Genomic DNA, 21,569 nt, shown 5'->3' with positions numbered 1-21,569 from the left:
CTATAGGCTTCACAAAAGCTCATTTAATATTCCTCACTGCCTAAATGTATGCAGCAATTTTTATTTACGTGGTGGGGTTAAGGAGTTTCATGAATGGAGCGAGACATTTATAGAAATTGCTGGTAAAAAATGTTCCCAGGGTTGCATTAAGGTACCTCACATACAATCAAAGGGTGCAAAGTCAGCCGGATGTTCGAAAATCTTTATATTAAGTGTATGGGGGCCAAGGGAAGTATTGGCCCGACTCAACCCATTTTTGACATACATACATACCATTATAATAAGGATTATCCCTTAATTTCAATTATATATCTCACACATTGACCGATACTTTCAATCAAAAGTCAACTATATGTACTGGGGTCCAAATATTCGGTACCTAGGAGCTTAAACAGTTTTGGTTGGTTTTAAGCTATTTTTGGTCATAAGCAGGCGTACTTTAAAGGAATTGTTAGTGCAAAATTATAGCCCGTTACATTAATTACTTCTTGGTTTGAGCACTGGAACGTAAAAGAATCAAATGGAATTTAAAATTGTGTTATATGGGAAGTAGGCGTTGTAGTAGTTCATTTTCGCTCTGTGGCATATGAGAAGAATGCCACGTACTAAGTTTAGTCGAAATTGGTTGGTCGGGTTCCGAGATATGCGATTTCACCAACAAGTAGCCCATCGTCCAATTTTCACACCGGCTCCCATAAAGCTTTCTCACACCTTTACCATTTCCGCCTTCAAAATATAGCTCGAGCCAATATAAGTCAAGGCCTTATTCAATTTTCTATACTCTTGTTATAAGCACCGGCCTTAAAAGCCATCAGCGAGTTTTTTTCGGTTTCTGGTAACTTTTAGTGCGCCATTAGTTTAATTGTTCGACAGTTTGAACGCAATATTCATAAACCCACATCTCGTCATCAGTGGTGATGGCCTTGATGAATGCAGAGTCTTAGCTACGTTGTCAAGCGTTTTGTTTATGACCCTTGTAGCCTTTTTGCACAGGAAATAAGAATCTTATTTAGTTAGTCGGCGTCATGTTCGCAAAAGATTTAGTTATTTTTCGCCTAGCATTGACAGGCTTCATACGAAAAACATTACCCATAGAGGTGTTGAGGTCCTCTGTTATCACTGCTGCTTGTTGTGAGTGACATCCATAATGACCAAGAGAGAAAACTGTTCAGTAACGCGATCTGCCTGGAGCTTTCTCAGTTTACTAAGAGTTAACTCAATCAACCTCTTTTTATTTCTAATTTGAATTGATTGCTAAATTTTTTTCGATTTTAAGGTTAAATATATTAAAGCTATCCTTCTTAAATTGGGCATGAATTGGTTAGATTGTGTGTTTAAAAACCCTGAATATCTAACTATACTTAAATCAGTGGGCACATTCATGAAGAAAGAGCTAAATAACACTTGAACTATTTTCATTGAATAACACTCCTCTGTCCTCGGCGTTTTATCTCAATATTTGTAATATATTTATTTGAACGTCAGTCTACATTATGCAAAAATAGCTTGCAATCGATCGATATTTAGTATTAACTGGCTTGACACAGTTTCACCGAAAACCTCATTAATCCATGATTGGCTTTACTTCGAATGCAAGCAAATAAATCTAAACAAACATACTTAAGCGGATTCGAATGCGCAAAGCATCAATAGAGATTTTAAGCACTTTGAATTACAAATGTGGTAAGCAACAAATTTGGGACATAATTGAGTTTTGCATTTAGCAATGTGCATTCAACTAATTATAAACGGATATTTGTCGATACGGATATACTACTTTTGTTGGTAAATCAGCACTATCACAAATGGGATTTGAGAATTGATGCAATTATGTGGAATATTGGATTGGATTTGCTTGAAAGTGAAAACAAAAGAGTCAACTTTTTGCAAAAATAATAATATTATTTTATTGTAATATTATTTAAGAAATTTTATTGCTCGATAAATGAATTAATTTCAAAAATTAATATTTGATAATGATGACAAAAGTAAACTGACTTGACCAGTTGCTTGACTGAGTTTCTCCATATAATAAAAGTCTACAGCACCGTGGCGAGGAAGCTGCTAACATTTGGATGCGCAAATATAATATGAGACGACTCCTAGCTTGTGTGCCAAGAAACCCTAGCAAACGTAAATATGAATAGATAACTCTTGATAACTCTACACTACCAAAACCTTACTATCTTCATCTTGCCTTAACTTGAAACATGGCGAATCGAACAAACAACAGAGAAAATCAAAAAAAATCGAACAGCAAGCGCTAAAAATATTTCCAATGAGCTAACGAAAACTCTCTTGCATTCGCTTGTATTAAACTCAACTGCAATACGTTTTTAGTGCTCTCAACTTTTAAGCAAGAGAGCAGAGCACGCACATAGGAAGCAGCGAAATGGCGAACCGAACATGCATGTTCATTTTGTGAGCAAGCAAGCTGGCAGCAGTGGAATTCCACTTGTAATCAACAATCAAGCGAAATCAGCGAAATTCCCTGAGCATATTTTGTTGGCGCGTATTACATTTGATTGCAATGTACATACATATAAGTACATATATATTGGAGTTTTAATATACATTACACTACACGACAAAATCGACTTTTTTACACTGAACGGGATAAATTAAGTTTGCCACGAAGTTTTAACACGCGGAAAGAAAAGTTTGAGATTCCATAGGTTAGATTAGGTTTATCCGGTAGGCCAATGAGCCACGCATAGACCAGTTTTCGTGATTTGCGATACCAGATGGAGTTCACTTATTAAGTTCATGAGAAGTAGCACTTGACGCGAACTTCAATAGACTATGTGACCTCACTATCGATACCTCCTCCAGTGTATCATACCGTAGGGGTCCCAGAGGCTTATAGCGTAGACTTGCCAATGCTGGACAACTGTATGAAAATGCTCCATGCTTTCCACTGCTGTCCTGCTTCCGAAGACCTTTCAGGCTGATATAGTTTGTAGCACAATAATGGTTCACTCGCTTCCAGTCGACCTATCCTTGAAAAAGTCGATGAAATTATGGAAAAGATTAACCAGGACCATGACATCTCTAAGGAACTTAACAAGCGGTTTTGAACCATTTAAGAAAGGCTGGCTACAAAAAGAAGTTCGATGTTTAGGTTCCACATGAGTTAACTGTGAAAAAGTTAATGGACTGGATTAACATCTGCGATTCTTTGCTGAAACGAAATAAAATCGAAACATTTCTGAAACGAACGGTAACAGGAGACGAAAAGTGGATTAAATACGACTATAAAGTGCGAAGAAGATTATAGTCCAAGCGTGGTGAAGCTCAACAAATGGTCGCAAAGCCAGGATTGACGCATCGAAAGGTTATGTATACAGAATGTTTGGTGAAATTGGAAAGGAATCATCTACTATGAGCTGCTCAGCCTGGTCAAACGATTGATTCTACATTTTATACATACTGTCCAAAAGTTATGAGATTGAAGCAAGCAATCGGAAAAAACGGCCTGAATTGATCAACAGAAAGGGCTCCATCTTCCATCAGAACAACGCCGGACCACACAAATCTTTGATGACTCGGCAAAAACTGGGAAAGCTTGGCTGGAAAGTTTTGATGCATCCACTATAAAGTATGTGCACGAAAAATATTGGTCGAACATATAACGTTATAAAACTTATGTTTATTATTTAATTTCAGAAATATTTATACAAGTTATAGTTTATATGTAGATTTATACGTATTCAAGATATAATATTCAGGATATTTTTTTATAAGCGAATAATCGTAATTTAGACTTGACATCCTTCATAAGCGCTTGCACAGAATCCTTATTGAAGTCTTTAGTGACGTTTCGCCACTTATTTCTAAATTGCCTCTCATTTTTCACTGTATGCTGCGTCTTTAACAATTTCGCTTTAATAATGGCCCAATAAGTTTCAATCGGCCTGAGCTCTGGGCAATTTGGAGGGTTCACCTCTTTAGGAACAACGACCACTCTATTGTCTTGGTACCACTTTAAAGCCGTTTTTCCGTAATGACATGTCGCAAGATCAGGCCAAAAGAGTACTGGATCCTTATGAAGTTTAATTAAAGGCAAAAGACGTTTCTGTAAGCACTCATTAACGTAAATTTTTTGATTTATTGTTCCATAGCCTATAAAAGGTTCACTTTTAAAACCACACTGGCAAATCGCCTGCCATACTAGAAATTTTTTTGGGAATTTGTCAAGCTTTTTATTTTTAAATTTATCAGAAACATTCCCCCTTTTGTTTGCTGTGTAAAATTGTCGCCCTCGAATTTGTTTAAAGTCTGCTTTTACATAGGATTCATCGTCCATTACAACGCAGTTAAAATTAGGCATGAACTTGTCATATAATTGTCGAGCACGTCGTTTTGCCAAAAAATGTTGCTTATCATTGCGGTTTGGTGCTGCATTCACTTTGAAGGAACGTAATCCATTTCGTTTGCGTACTTTCTGAACATATGAAGGTGACATTTGAACTTTTTTGGCGACATCTCGAACTGAAAGTCCGGGATTTCGTTTCAAATAGGTCAACACTTTTTTTGCTATAAGTGGAGATTCAAATCCTTGTTTTCTACCACTACCGGCTTTTCTATTCAATGATAAGGAGTCACTGTATCTCTTAAGAACAAAAGATACCGAAGATTTTGCAAGTTTTAATTTTTTGGCGATGTCGCTGTGGGACATGCCTGGATTTTCCAGCTTTTTGCGCAAAACCGATTCGCGAACGTGTATATTCATTGCTGACAAATTTTACACTAACCACATTTTTGAAAAAATTATAAAGCAATTATTTAGATAATGTATTAAACTTTGCGTGTAAATTTTAATTTTGATTTTACCGTTACAAATTTCTAAGCTGTGCGGGTTTCTATGTGACCAGTTTTTTTCGTGCACATACTTTATGTGACCTGGTCTACGAAAAGGGAGCTAACGTACGAAAACTAGTTTTCTGGGAAACTGCTGTTAAAAATAAACAACTCGAACAACCTACATAAATTTTCAATCAACAACTGAAATTTGACACCTGAGCCCCCTTTCCGTCGACCAGGTCACATATAGCCCTGACCTTGCACCATCAGACTCCCATTTTTTCGGTCAATGCAGAACTCCCTTAATGGAGTAAAGTTGGTTTCAAGAAGCCTGTGCAAATTACTTGTCGCAGTTTTTCGCCGAGAAACCAGAAAAGTTTTACACTGATGGAATAATGTCAGTAGCGAAAAAATCACATAAAGTGTTCGACCAAAATGGTACATATTTAGTTCCTTGAAGTTCATTATGAATATAATCAAATAAGTTGAAATTTGGTTAGTAATACGAAAAGACTTTTTCGACTACCCTATATGTGAGCTAGCTTAAAGAGCTGAGCGCGTCCGTTTTAAGAGATCATTATGTTATTTTGTACACGTCCTTTCCTGCTTTTTTTGTCGGAATCGCCGGTATCGGATCACTATAGCATATCGCTGTCATACAAACTGAATGAAGGGAACAAAGTGCTTGTATGGAAAGCTTCTATATTTGACGAGATATCCTCACGAAATTTGACATGAGTTATTATCTAAAGCAGTTATGCAATTTCCGAAGAAATTGTATAGATTGTATTACTATTGCCTATAGTTACCATACGAACTGAACGATCGGCATCAAGTCTTTGTACGGAATACTTTTTTATTTGACAAGATATCTCCATGAAATTTGGCACATATTATTGTGTAGAGCAAGACTATAATCTCCGTAAATATTGTTCAAATCGGATCACTATAGCATATAGCTGCCATATAAACTGACATGTGAAAATCAAGAAAAAAAATCATTTTATACCCTGTGAAGGGTATTATAGCTTCTGTTATAAACCGAAGTTAATGCTTTTTCTTTTATAAATAAATATTTATATATGTATATGATGTATGGTATGTATATAGGTGTATTGCGTGCCTTAGCATTTGTTTGCTCATTTATTCATTTGTTCACTTTTGTATTAGCTGGTCCCACTGGCATTGTTATTGTTTCGCTGGCAGTCAATTAATTGCTTTGTTTGTTTGTTATTTGCTTATTAAATAGTCCACCGCATAATGCATTTACACATATGTATGTGTTAGTGTACGGCACTGAGCGGAAATTACAATTAAAATTTACCACTTTTGTTAATGGTCAATCGAGCGAGTGCTCGATAATACGCATAAATAATTCATTTAGATAATTGCCTAAATGCATTATAAACTTCAGAAACCGTTAAATCAGAGTTTATACATAACATTATATATATATATGCAAAATAGTAGCAGCGTGCATGCAAATATTTGAAGTGAAAATTTTCCAAAACGAATTTCTGCCTTCACCGCCGGCTTCAACTCGCATATTTCGAAATAAAACAAAAATTTATTTTATATAAGTTTGTGTGTGTATGTATGTATGCGCTCCTGGGTAAATTTTCCACAAGCATTTTAGTTGTTGTTTACATATTTAGTGGTGAATTGCAAGTGATTACATTAGTCCCACACTCGTGCAAGTGATTTATTTGCAATTGCAATCGGGCATTTGCATGCGGTTTCTCGTGCCAGTGTTTGTGTGTGAGTGTGTGTGTATGTGGTGAGTGCGTCGGGCGTGAATTCAGCTTGACAATTTACCAAAAATCTCTTTGACTTATTTTACAACAAATGTGGTTTTGTTGTGGTTTTGTTACTACAATTTTCATGCGATTTCAATTTGCAGTTAATCAACGCCAATAAATTAAGAAATATGTAATTGTATTTTGATTTTTGAAAATATTTAGCAGGAAAAATTACCGCATTTGGTGGTCTAGTCCCAAAATAGTTTAGTTTAGGCAATAACTATACCAATTTATGGTTATGGTGGGAGAGAGTAAGATTCGTCTTGGTACTACGATGGGCTGGACATAGGGTAGAGTTCCATCACCTCTCTTACGGAGCCTAGCAGTAAATTAACTCTTTGATTTGCTCACAAGCAATGGGACTCGGTAACATTGTTATAAAGGCAACGAGGTAAATTTGAAAATACTCTCTGCGACATAGCCTAGAAGGGTGTAAGTCTAGCAAAAGAATGATATAATACGATAGGGCTAAATATCAACCCATTAAAAAATCCGATGTCTCTTTTGCAAAGCGAAGATCTTTTCCGGGCTTGAAATCCCTAAAAGTTGGTGGCAGCGAGTTGGAGGTGTCGAAAGGGGTCAATTCTTTAGGATATCGAATCTTTACCAATGGAACATTTACCGAGCATCTTTCAAGCAGAAGTCTTTAATATAAGACAGTATGCAGAAATCAATCAGCAATGCAATTCATCGTTAGTTAAGCGACATTAAAAGCAATCTCAGCTTATGAAGTCAAGCTCCTAATATAGTGATATAGGAGAGAGCACAACAGACAAGTTCAAGACCTCAATTATTTTCTATCTTCTATGTATACCAATTTATGGTTACCCAGTTTTATATCTTCAATGGAGCGTACGTAGCAAAACCGGTTCCTTTCATGGTTCTCTTTTTTGATTCGTAGGTAAAAAATCCGCCGGCAAAGCATCAAACCATTTAACTTTTTGAGCAACGTTGCTTATGCGAAAGTTCTTCTGATAAGACTAAGGTGTTAGCCCACTTGTCGACAGCCGAGAATGCAGTTCAATTCAACTGCCTTCAGTTCCTTGTAGTTCTCTTAAATTGTCATAGATTATTTAGTTGCTTCAAGTTTTTGTGGAGGACATGGACTCCAGAAAAATATTTTAGGTCTTGGAACACTAGCAATACAGGGCATACCCCAAACACACCAAAAAGCTGCTACTTTTAGTTAAGAGATCACAAAGAATATAGGGTATGTGACTTTAATAGCCCACCTTCAGAAACTTGGTAAGATAAAATCAGCAAAATGCAGAATATATGCGGAGTATGATGAATATTGAACTCAAAACAATGCAACGAATCCCCAATCATACTTTCTCTAAACTGAAAATCGTCTACGAAATGGTTATTACGAAACACGCCTTCTTCTAATATTTTGGTTATTTCCAAATCCTGCAAGCGCTTAGTTTATAAAACCATTATGCTTAGAACTTTCGTCAACTCTGGCACTCTCATTGTCCAGATCTAGGTTTTTACCTTTAAAATTTCCAAAAAATTTTATCATCTCTTTTTCTCTGTATTCATCTCTCTCCGAACTAATATCTTATGGTTTCAAACATTAATTTCGCCTACGGATAAGTTTCCTAAAAAATCGATGAGTCGAGCAAAAAACGCGTTTCATATCCACCAAAATCATTCGAACGGACTTGCCAGAGATGCGGGGCTCTCTGGCCATCTCTCTAACACTTGCCTAATGATTTTCAAGCACCATATCCTACACTTTTTTAATATTTTCATCAGCTGAAGAGGCCGAAGGTCGCCCAGAATGAGGCATGTTTTCAACGATCTGTCGACCGTATACGAAGGTCTAGTAGGATTTGCAATCTTGTGTTTTTGATAAAACTGAAAATTACTAAATCTATGTACTCGTACTATGTTCATGTATATATGAAAGTTAAGGAAATTATCCCCTTTGTATAGCTAGTAATGCAATTTCAATAAAAATATAATTCATTGTTCGAGGATAGTAAGCGAAAGCGAGTCGTTCATGCATTTTATATGGCTTATGAGGTTATTTTTCGTTGAACTTCTATGCTGGATCAGTTTTTACAGACTGCGATATCAGCGAATATCTCAGGCTTAAGCCAATTTTATTTTATAAGCATTCGATTTACTGACAGCCAAATAATCTAGGTGATTTTTTTGTGTTTCAGGGTGGATTCAGTGTTGAAGTTACCTTCTTTAATTTTATGGCCATACATCTAAACACCATATAACAGACCAAAGTATTTCGACGGTGTCCATCAACCGAACCTTTCGGATCATTAAGTATTGAATATCGTGATTCATAGCAATTCAAACGAAAATAAGCTGAAAAATATGCATATTGTTCAAACCAGGAATTTTAAGTGGCTTTATCGGTATAATACCTAATTCACTGAATTTTTTAAAAGATAACGTGATGAAGCCTATGACAACAATTACCTATATTTCCTTTGATGGACAGAACTCGGTAACTTTAAGCCGCCTAGAATTTCATTTTCAAGTAATTAGAGTCATCGATGAAGACAACATTTTCATTACTGTAATCACAATAAATTGATACTGCTTAAATTTATATATATACAAATATAGCTCTACTTCGGTTTATATGCCAAAACTATGCACACCTACACACACACTCACACAGCACAGTATCTAACCATAAATTTCAATATTTCCACTACATTCTCCGACACAAAAGAAATACTCATTGAAATGTTGCTGTCGACAAAATGTTTTGTTTTGTTGTTATTTTTACTGGAAATGTTAACGTCAGCGTTTGCGTCAGCGCCTGCGTCAACGTCAACGTGAACGTGAACGTCGGCTTTAGCGTGACTACATAGACGCAATGTCTGCTTCAAGGTGTAATGGTGTTGCTAAAGTCAAAATCGATTGGTTTAGTGTCAGCTTTGTGTATAAATCGATTGCGGTGAAGAAACATTTACCCTGACATTACAAGTGTACACGCATACTTACATACATTCGGTTGGTACAACCATACACACAGCTTTACATGTAAAAATTTGTATTTGCATTTGTTGTGGGTGGCAAGAACGCGTGGATATGGTGGAAATGTAACTGTGTATGACGGAATGTGGAGACTTATATTATATTTTTTCTAGTGATGTAAGAACACAGGGTGTTTCAAAGTTTCGATTTTTATTCATATTTAGGTAAAGTTATTTTTGATTGATTAGAACTGAATAGAACAGAGGTGGATTAAGTTCTTTGTTAATATCAAGAAGAAGAGAAGCAGATCGTTCCAGCAGGCCTGTCTGTCAACTTAAAGCCTTTTTAGTTATTCAATGTACATGGAGAATCTGAAGCTCTATTTAACTTTGTGGATACTGATAATGACAGGAAGGTCAAATATAGGTTATGTTAGGTTAGGTTAATCTGGTAGGCCAATAAGCCATACATACATAGACCAGTTTTGGTCTTTAGCGATGCCAGACGGAATTCAGTTGCTAGATCCAATAGGAGTATACATCCTGGATACCTCTCCTTAACGTGAACTTTAACAGACTCTGCGGCCTCACTATTGAAATCTCCTTCATTATATCATACCGTGGGGACTAGAGATGCTTACAGTGTAGTCTTGTCAATACGAGACAGGGACGTAGGTGCTGTTCCTGCTGCCTTGCTCTAGACAATTCCTACAATCTTCTCGATGTGACAGTCCCTTTCAGCGGGCGTGTGTCACTACCAGACAGTGACCAGTTAGTATTCCCATCAAGTTCCTACTATCGAGTAAAAATTGTTATCTACGCTTGAAATATTTTGAAAATAATTGATATCTATCATCGATTATTATACTCTCAGACCTGCACATTTTAAAACCTCAAGACTTGAGCTGTATGTACTTACGAATATTAAACCCTTTATATATCTAAAAATATATCATACCCATATAGCTTGCAACTTCATTTGATGTCTGCCACTGGCAACCATTCACATACATACAGTTGTCACTGCCAACCTTTGTTATATGGCATTATGTGGAAGCCTGCAGCGGAATGTAAATCGGTAGGCGATATCAATTTTGTCATTGTGTTGTGCTTTGCTTTTCTAGGAATTTACCTTTGTCATGTTTAACGGTACACCTACCACGTGATATGTACGAGTATGTGTTTAGTTTCGGCGTAAAATTTATGCACTCAGAGTCACTCGTACAGGTCGGCTTCCTTAAATCCCGCCAAGCGGAAGAAATTTGTTGGCTCAATGCATGTAGGTGAACAAATGAAGACTTATTTGCTTTGATGTGATTTGGTGACATTGAAGAGGATAGTGAAAGGTGTGAAGAATTTTGGGTATTATTTATGGTAATTATGAAATATGCTTTCAAAATACCTATGGTTTTGCTAAGAGGTGGTAAGGAAGATATGATGAAGATGGCAGTTATTTATTTATAGTATAAAGTGCTGGAATAGTATAGAGCATACGTAATACAAATAGTAATATCTTATTTTAGAAAACAAAGCTGAGAGTTTTCTAAAATGACTCTAATGATAATACTGTTGACATGTAATCTTACATTTCGAGTGGCGTAAAATTTCATAGTAAAAGTTCAGTAGAACCCATTTTGCTATAGTATGGCTGTTCTTAGTTACATCAAAGAGATCCCAGCAAGAGGAGAAAATACTAACCATAAGAGAACTTATACTTGTATATCGAAGAATTTTATGGTATAGTCCAGAAATGTTGAATTATTAAAATTGTTATTTTTCAACATAGGTCAAAAACGATGTTTCGAAGGTCAATAAACTTTTAGATCGGCAGCTAACACAGTATAAGGATCCAACTTTTAAAACTGTCAACTGGTTCTGAATATTTGGTAGAACAAAAGTGGCTGGTTTTAAGAGAACCTAAATTATTCAAAAAATGATCATACAAAACGTGAACCATATGATGAAATTAAATCTTTATATAGAATACGGAGAAGGTTCCTAAGTTTTGAATATTCAACTTGTAAAAGAAATTTACATGTCCTCGAGCCAACTGACGTTTCTGTATAAAAATATACATATATTTGTATATTTTGTATATCTATTTTTAATCGTGGTCCAAAAATTCTTCAACACAAATTTTTTTATGTATTTTAAGCATAGTGCCCGAATTGTTATAATTAATTAAATTTTCAATATAACCGATTACAAATTTTAAACAAGTGGCAACTCTTCAGATAAGTATTTTTAAGCTGTATTTAACTTCTCAATTATGAAGCGCTTACTAAAAATTTGCAAATTATTTTTCAATAAAATTTTTTCTAATAGGTGGCAACCCCAATCAAAAAATATTTCACCTGTTAGCTTTTCTAAACATCTTGAGTGAATTAATACAGCATTATACTATCAATTGCTTGACTTTGAATTTGTAAATAGTTGCACAATTTTTAGTTGGGTTAAACTTTTAAACAGTTGGCAACTTTTTCACATTTTCATGAATATTTTGAGTTCTTAGGCTACTTATGCTTCATAAGTTTCGTCCATTTATTTGAAGTTCGTTTTGTTATTATTTTTATTTTGAAATAGATGGCAACTCTCTTAAAAAAATTTTTCAGCTATTAGTTTTTCTAACTTTATTTCGACGCCGGCAACGTAGTTTTACTTTATTTTACTGAATTTCTTGACTTAACATTTTCAAATAACTGGCAACACTGTTCAAAATTAATATTTCAATATTTCAAAAAATTTTAGTTTGCTAACTAATTTGTAAAATTTCATCTATTTCTACAATTTAATTGAGTTAAAAATTAAATAGGTGGCGTCCTTGCTTAACATTTTTTTCAATCTTTTAATATTTTTGACCATAAACTCACCTAAATCCCTTGCTTCCATACAAATAACTCAGTATATTTTGTAATTGGATACATTTTGTAAACAGGTGGCAACTCTATTTAAACTTGTTGGAGCTATGTATTAATATTTCTAACGTTATTTCGCCGTCGGCATTGTGGTGTTACTTTATTTTACAAAATTTCTTGACTTAACTTTTTTAGATAATTGGCAACACTGTTCAAAAAAATTTCAATATTTCTTAAAACTATTTAATTTAATAACTAATTTGTAAAATTGTATGTATTTCTGTAATTAAATTCAGTAAACATTAAACAGTTAGCAACATTGCTCAAAAATATTTTGCAATTTTTTTTTTAATTTAACAATTATTTAATATTTTTGACCATAAACTTTCCTAAATCTCGTTTTCTTCCACACTAATAACTCAGTGTCTGTTTATTTTATAAGATTTATTACCCAAATTTTTTAAATGAATGGTAACCTGCCGTTTTTGTTGGTACTTTAAGTAGCCGCACAAATACATATACATACATACATATGTATGAGTGAGATATCTCTAGAATCCCTTTTTTGTTGTTGTAGTACTCATTTTTTTATATTCTTAAAAAGTGCAGCCTGGCCTCATTTCCATCCAAGCATTTAATCCATTCTCGCATGTTTGCTAGTTGATGGTTGCCACCAAAAATTTTTAACTATAACTCTTAACCTTAAGGACAGTGTGGTGAGTAAAACATACCGTTTTAAACTAAGCACTTAAGCTCAAAATTATTTTGAAGCTATAAACCACGTTGGAACTGATAATTTAGGTGCAGATGGAATGTCAAAAGTGACGGATATTTAGTTAACATACATATACTTATATACTCGTGTGTGCATTCAGATACTCTTACTATTAAGTAGAAAAAATTGCTAGAAGCTCTGGGGCAACAGCAAATTGGTACGAACACTAAAGATAAACGTAAACAGAACAAAAATTCTAAAAAATACAAAACACGCTTGGCTATTGTTTGAGTTGGGATAACCACTACAACCGAAGGCATTAATCAGGTCAACAGTGTGTGTAAAAGAATGTCACTACAAATTCACTAACCCATATATAACAGTTATATGGCGAAAAGAGCAAAAAGCGGGAAAACATAAAAAGGCAAGCCATGAAATTCTCTGGAAAAATGGATGAGTGAATGGATATACTTATATATGCGTGTGTGTTCGTATGTGCATGTTGGGTGATGAAGCGTGCGTGTGTGTCCAACTGACACAGGCACACCACCTCAACGACCAGGAAAAAAACTATGCACAACAACAATAAATAGTGGAACCTATTGTGGTTTTTCTTGCTTTCTTCCCTCACACAATGGCGCAAATTAGCTCTAAAGGTGAATGGGAAAATGTATAGATGAAAATGAAAAAGCGCAACAGTGTGAGCGCAAATGAATTTCTATGCTGAAGTTGCACGTGTAACGGTTTTGCAAAATACTAATTTCTATTTGCACACAAAGTAAATAGTATTTGACGCCTTTACTCACTCGCAATGATCACATTCCACAGCGAGTGTTGTCTATTGTATGAGCGTGAGTTGTGATATAAGATACATACAAACAAAAAAGGTAAACATAAATACTGATACTTGTATTCACTTGACAGCACCTGTACATACATATGTATGTATATATATGTATGTGGAACTGAATAAATGAATGAATGAGTGCACATAACCACAAAATGCCATCAACATTTGCTTTGCACGAACATTTAGCTAAAGGGTGCTGTGCTTACATACAAACAAAGCACATATTTACACATACACTGTGCGAGAATGTGTACTCACACGTGGCAAATACAAACAAACAATGGTTTCTTTTTTCAAAGTTTTGCGCTGCTGCAGCGCTGGCAGCCGCAGGGTTAAAGGGTTTTTTTGTTTAATGTGTACGTGTGTGTGTGTCTAAAACATAGCATGCATAACACAGTTCCTGTGTTCATATATACCTATAAACATGTATATTTATGCACATACATACATATGTGTCGCCCTGCACTCATGTACGCCCATCAGCCTAACCTCTAAAAAAATGTTACGTATACGCACTGTCCGCACGGCTTACTCATAATATTTTCATAATGCATTTGCTTGATTGCTTTTGCCAAGGGAACTGAAATGAGTAAAATGAATTACGTAACGTTGGGTGTGTGTGTGTGTCAGGTAAAATAAATGTGATTAAAAAAAACTTGCTCAATGAGTCTTATGCATTAACGCGGAAGCAAGATTTTTTGAGCTGATATTTTAGCATTGAAGGGCAATTGGTTCACTGTATACTTGCGGAGATTTGTGGTTTGCCTATGCTTTGGAATTGGTGACTCAATTATTATTTTTATCGATTGTTAATGTTATAGATTGTTTTACATTTCGATTATTATTACCATCGATTAGTTTCTATTATCAATTATGATAAACGCTCCCAGACGTGCTACAGCTTGATTTTTTCTCTTCAGGAAACTTAAGAGTATTTAAGAAGTATTTTTTAGTGGACTGATATTATTATCAATTACTTTTAATTTTGATTATTATTATCATCGACTCATTTCTATTATTGATAATTATTATTATAATTTTTTTGATTTTTCCTCTTCAGGAAAGCTAAAAGTATTTAACAAGTATTTTTTTATCGACTGAAATTATAATCGATTATTTTTAATTTTGACTGTTATTATCATCGATTAATTTCAATTATTGATTATTATAATTATTATAGATTTTTTGGCTTTAACCATAGCCCAGTTATGCAGCTTGGGCTGACGCATGGCGAAGTATTTCACTGATGGTTCAAAGCTTGGTGAAATAATTTCATCCCACAAAATATTGTTTCGATTTTCAGGGTGCAATATTATGAATATAAAAGTTTGGAACAAACGTTGAGACTATAAAAGTGCCTTTAGTAGAATGGTTATATAATTGTTTATATCATCGTTATAAACGTATACTCTGTTAACCTGACCTTTTTGACTTACTGGTACTTATCTGGTGGTCTTACTACATATGATGCCGTGCTTACTTTGTGGTTATATAGATACGATTCGCGATACTTTTTGAGCACACCTCGTAAAGAAGAAAGTAAGTATGAGAAGACGACTCGTACTACCTGCTTTTTAAAAAAGTTATTCATAGACGCCTGTCATGCGTTCGATATTATTGTGAATTGTGAATATTTGAATAGTAATCCATAATGATGATTGATGAATGGAGTTCATTAATTATCACCTCAGTATTTATTCGAAGTAAATCGTAGTAGGGGAGCCCAAGAGGGGATTTTTGCAGTTACTTAAGCGTGTCAGAAAACTATATGGGGAGAAACATTGCACCCTTTTATGTACCCCTACCAAATATGAGCCCTTAATATGGAGGCGTGCGTTGGGGGGGGTTCGTCAGATTAGAGAAAAAAAATCGATCCTTCGGGAAACTCGAGCGCGTCAGATTAAGAGATGGTATGTTAAATGCATGAAGACGAGTGTATATTTCAATATTCTGACAGTTTGAGGGTGGCTTAGAGAAATAGCAGGGTGACAAATCTGTAAAAAAAAACGTCACCTTGAAATACTCGAGCGCGATAGATTTTTTTTTCATTTTAAAGGTAATTCTGTCAGAATCACGAAAATCATATAATCTGACAATTTCCGTGGGGCGATACAGGTAAAATCGTCGATAAAAGGTCAAGCGTACTAATCACCATAGCGTGGTTGTTGTTAGTAAACGCTTGACACTTTTGTTTGTTTCGTTCGTTTACAGCGATCAGTTTTACATCCATTGTAAAAATGAGTGACGTTAGTGTCAAATGTGTTTACTGTGGCGAAGAAACGTATGAAAAAAAAAGTTTATTCCACAAACTCTAAATTTTTTTTATTAATATTTAGATCTATTTTCATATTAATAAATTATTCAATTTTCTATACATATACATATGTATATGTATACAATATACATAATACATATAATATTGTATACGTATACATATGTATGTATATGTATACACTGTTTTTATTACATCCTGTAACAAAAACAAGAACCAAACAGAATTCTTCCACTTTTAAATCGTCAGATTAACGATATGCCTCTATATAATTGTCAGATTATCTTTTGGGAAGACTCTGACATCAAGTTCATCCCACTGTATAAAAATCTGACGCGCTCGAGTATCTCAAGGTCACCATTTTTTTTTACAAGTTTTAAAATCAATAAATGACTTTTGTCCACGTCGAAATTGTCAGAATATTAAATGGTACACCTTTTAGAGGTTCATTAACATTCGCTTAGAAAATCTGACGCGCTCGAGTAACTTATTTTTTTTTTTTTTTTTAACCTCTCATTACGGCCTTCAACCCTGACTTGATTGTCAGATTAATATATATCGACTATCAGAAATACAATGCGCGTATATACCATAAATGACTGACGCGCTTGAGTATTTTCATGTGACTGTTTTTTTTTACATTTTTGACACCAATTTCCCGCTCTTCTCCCCACTAAAATGGAAAACTTCATCTAGACTTTCTTTTTTTTTAAACGTTATCTTGACAATCTAGTAAGTCTCCATGACGCTCCAGTAACTGCAAATTTAGCACTCCGGGCTCCCCTACTATCGAGTTTTTTATAGGCTTAGTTTTTTTAAAATTACGAAAGAAAACTGAAGAAAATTGTTTATGGCTTTGAAGAAAAATGTTCAAAGAAAGCATATACATATATTGAGGGCAGTCCCTTATCAGTTACTCACACGTTAAATAAAGTTGCTCATACGACCTATACAGCCTACTTATTAAAAAAGTTACTCATACGACACGGTGCACTCATATGTGCTAACTCTCTAAAGTTACTTATACGACATGTGCAACTCATGCCTTATTTATTCTAAATAGAAAAATAAAGCTTAAATTAAATTATTATTTTTTTAATTCAAACTACTAATATTAGAATGTCCTTTTGACAGTTTATGTGAAAAAGAAAATGTATTTAAATTCACATTTTGCTTATTTTTCAGGTACTTCAGTAGTGCTGAGTGCTTAAAACGTTCATTTCCCTTGGTCAAGGTAAGTAGTGGTGAAAGATTTTAATTTTGATATATTTTTGAATAAATGATTATAATTAAAAATAGAAAATTGTAATATTTTTTTAAAGGATTTTTTCTAAAATTAAGCATATCGTCACCTGAAATGCAAAATAACGTAACAACATTTTCAGAAATTTACAGTGGCATGAATGAAACACGGAATAAAATGGAACATGAGTGAAACAAAATATTAATATTGGTTAAAACTGGTTTATATATGACCGCAGAACCAGAAAATGTTGAACATATTTAATATTATGTATATAATTTGAAGTAGTGAAGCGTAGTCAATAAGACACTCAATTTCGAATTTTTTGATGATACGTTATTTTGCATTTCAAGTGACGATATGTACATACATATACATATGTATATTGAGAATTCGTATATGAGCGCCGCGTATTGCACAAAGTTCTAGGAGTCTAATATGCATGTGTAAGATTTTCTCTAGCGTTTTCAGCAAAGAGAAAATTAAGCTTATGGGCATAAACTCTTTGAATAGGTTTGGTTCTTTCTATCTGTTTTCGGTATATAAACTGCCCTAGCCTCTCTCCATGAGGGACGCACATAGCTGAATTTCATGAATTCCCTAAAAATCGCCTTTAGCCATGGAACGGATGGACAGAGCATATTCTGGAATGATTCCGTTCATACCGGGAAATTTGTATGGGTCGAATGAGCTGATTGCCTACTCCATTTTGTTCTCCGTATAGATGTGTTCGAGAAAATTTACCGCATTACTCTCTTCATAGCTAGGACTTACAGCTTGGAAGGTGCGCACTAACTAGGTCTTCCAAAGAGTCCTTGTAGTTGTCAGTCCCCTCTCCGTTAATTTTGGGAATTATACCGGGCGAAGCGGTGCTTTCGGATAATATTTTCCAAGGTTGCCCACCTCTTGGGTCTTTTCAAAGCCATTACAAAAATTCTTCCAGGATTTCTCACTGTGTCTGTGTCTTCTGAGCACCGTAGATTTAAGCTGTTTGACAGTAGGATCCTACGTAAAACACACTTCATTGTTGTGTCCTGCGCACCAACTTCTTATAGTCCCTAAGAAGATCTTTACATTTGTTTCAATAGACCTCGCTTTCTGCTAGCTTTACCCTGTTGAATCATTGTCGTACTTTGCGTCTGCAAGACCCAAGCTCTTTACTCGTTTGGGGTCTCGTTTTGTGCTTATGTCGCAGCGTAGGGCATGCGTAGTGAAGAGCTGTATTTAGGGCGTTGGTAAAAATAGTCACACCCTTTTCAAGTTCATGATGTGCAAGGTCTAAGTTTTTTGCCTAATAGTGTCTGCGTGCAGAGATCTCAGTTTGTATTCCTGGGATTTCCCTTAACCCGTTATGATCTTTGCAGTAAAGAAGAAGTAGATGTACCAAAGGTCAGAAACCCACGGAATGCTTAGCACTCTCCAGTTTTCTACCAATGTATCTCTACTTGTGTATAATGTTATGTCAAGAACGTTTCTGGAAGTGGGTAGTATGTAGATGGGTTCCTCATCTCGATTAGCTACCATTAGACTACTATGTAAAAAAAAATTGAGTAGGGACTCAATTCGCTGATTGATATCAGGGCTACCCCAAATCGTAAGATGGTGCCCACCACCAACGCCTGCTTTTTTCTGCTGCATGTAGCCGCCAGCCTTTGGAGGTCTCCCGTTGGCGCCTTGCAATCGAGTGGTATATAACAGAATGCAAGGAGTAAAAACTCATCCTTGGCACCCTTCACTGCCACAAACGTCTGGTCATTTTTGGAAAGACTGAATTCAATATGAGAATATATATTTTTTGTTACCAATATCGTTGTTGTTACCTTGATGACCACGCTCGGGTTGTATGTTGTCTAGTTTTGTGACTTTAGCCCAGATACCATGCTCCCGGATGTAATTCATGGTGCAATGCAGCTAGCCTCTCTTCTCTAACTTGAGAAGTAGCTCAGCAGAGGCGATCTTACTTTTGTGAAGATTCACTAGGAGTACCCTTAACTCTTGGTTTGGAACCATCAGATTGCTGACCGGGTTCTTTCTAGACCCCCACGACAAGTAAAGTCGTCATGATCTCTTCTCTACCTCTTTATCCTTCTCCAAAAAATATTTAAAAAAATACTCAAAAACTCTAAAAGCTGCAGATATTTTAATAAACCTTCCGTTTTAAACATAGTTTTTCATAAGAGTTGCCACCTGTTTAAAAGTTATAGTTGATTTATTTTTAATCAAATTAATTATTATAGAACTTTCACCAAATTAAATAGAGCAAGCAGATTTTTAACTTAGGATATTTTGCATAAGTGTTGCCACCTGTTTAAACATTTTAATTCAATAAATAGACTGTAAAGTCGAAAATAATTTTTAAGTGTTCTTAAATTGTATATGAAAATATTTGTGTAAGTGTTGCCACCTGTTTAAAATAAATTTATTGTATAATATAAAATGAAAAAGTAGCGAGTTTTTACAATGTGAAATGTGGTTATGAAATTCTTTTCACTGAAGTTGTTTTAAGCAGAGTTGCCAGCTATTCAAATTATTCCTCTATCGTTAAAAACTCAACTTCCCTTCTGCAACTAACACCGTTGTTATACATACAAATTGTACAACAATCAACTCAGATATTGAAACTAAATATGCACGCGCTCAATTGTATACGCCCACTTGCAATAAAGTGGAGCCCTTGTAAATATTTAAATATTGATATAAAACCATTCAAAGGAAATTCACAAAAATATTTATTTATTTTTCGAAAAAATATTGAATGTAATCGAAGAACAACATTGTGCGTTAATTAAATTTTTTCCAACGCATTTATATACGCATGTAAATTCAGGTTGTTGTTGAACAATTGTTATTCCCACGGATATGAATAAATACATACAAATACAAACACATACACATTCATACAAAGGTATGTGTGTGCATATGCAACAGATACGCAAATATTTTGTGCAATCGGCAAAACGAGCAAAAACTGCCAGGCAAAACAAGGGCACAGGCGCACGTTATAAGGTCAAAGTTCATCTTATCAATTGACCCGCGCTCAGCGGCAAAACAAGGCCCAAAACGGATAACGGCAAAAGGCAAACGGAATGGCACAAAAGAGTAAATAAATTCGCCAAAAATGCGAGCTAGTCGTTGGTTGTTGCTGTTATAGCCGTTGTTGTTGTTGCTGTTCACTCGAGTGGCATGTGACAAACTACATTTGAGTTATCGAATTTCGCAATACAAATGCAAAAGCGCGCGTTCTTGCTGTTTTTGTTGCGCTGATTCGCATATGTATTTGTTAGCGCTCGTGTATATATGTGTGGGTGGCTGTGTGTGTGTGGGTGGCGCTCAAACGCACGTTTGCCAATGCAAATAAAGTTTATGCCGCTGGAAACTTTGCCACAAGTTTGTTTAACACTTTCGAGACGGCGAACGTGTAGCAAAAGTATAATGCCTGAAAAGCAGAATGTGCACACACAAACACACAAGCATACAAACATATATACATTATATATGTATCTTTATAAAAGTGTTTGTGCTAACATTTGTATGAGAAATACTTAAGCATTTGAGCCTTGCTTGATTTTGTTTTTCTGCGTAACGAGCGAAGTTGTTGCCGCGCCTGCTTAATGCCACTCACATAAAAGAAAATCCACTTTGGCGCTTCACTCCGACGCATTGTTGTTATTGTTATATTTTATTATGTTGCAAAATCTAATGCTTTAAATGCTGGACCTACCGAAGGATTACGCAGCAAGTGCTTTTGATGGGTTATGTTTGGTATGTTGTATAGCTCTTTGTGGCCGCAGAGGCTACATGCCCTGTTGGAAATAAAATTTAAGGGTTTCATTTCTTTATTCTTTTTTTAACTGATGCAGATACATTTTTTCTACATTTTTATAAATGATCCACTTTTTATTGTTGGACTATTAAATTCCTGCAACATGTTGTTCATCTTTAGAATACTTTTGTCTAGATATACAATTTGAAGATGGAAGATGGATGTCTGACTATACACCTAAAACTTTAGTGGGATCATTATGAAATCAGCGTGAGTAATACCTCCTCACTCTATTATGTCCTATCTGAACTGGTCCGTGCT

The 21,569-nt window shown here is 35.1% G+C and overlaps 1 protein-coding gene across 11 annotated transcripts in view; it reads left to right on the top strand.

The window, feature by feature from the left end:
• Nucleotides 1-21,569, top strand: part of LOC105229811 (uncharacterized) — a 212,483-nt gene that overhangs the window by 89,511 nt on the left and 101,403 nt on the right. For all 11 annotated transcript variants that reach the window (XM_049454218.1, XM_049454227.1, XM_049454221.1 and 8 more), the window contains one exon: nucleotides 17,428-17,476. The gene's annotated coding sequence lies outside the window, so the exon portion shown is untranslated. The remainder of the gene's footprint in view (nucleotides 1-17,427; nucleotides 17,477-21,569) is intronic.

The sequence above is a fragment of the Bactrocera dorsalis genome, chromosome 4, assembly GCF_023373825.1.
Source record: "Bactrocera dorsalis isolate Fly_Bdor chromosome 4, ASM2337382v1, whole genome shotgun sequence".
Taxonomy (NCBI): domain Eukaryota; kingdom Metazoa; phylum Arthropoda; class Insecta; order Diptera; family Tephritidae; genus Bactrocera; species Bactrocera dorsalis.
The sequence above is the reverse complement of the archived record's forward strand: the minus strand, read 5'-3'. Positions and strand labels throughout refer to the sequence as shown.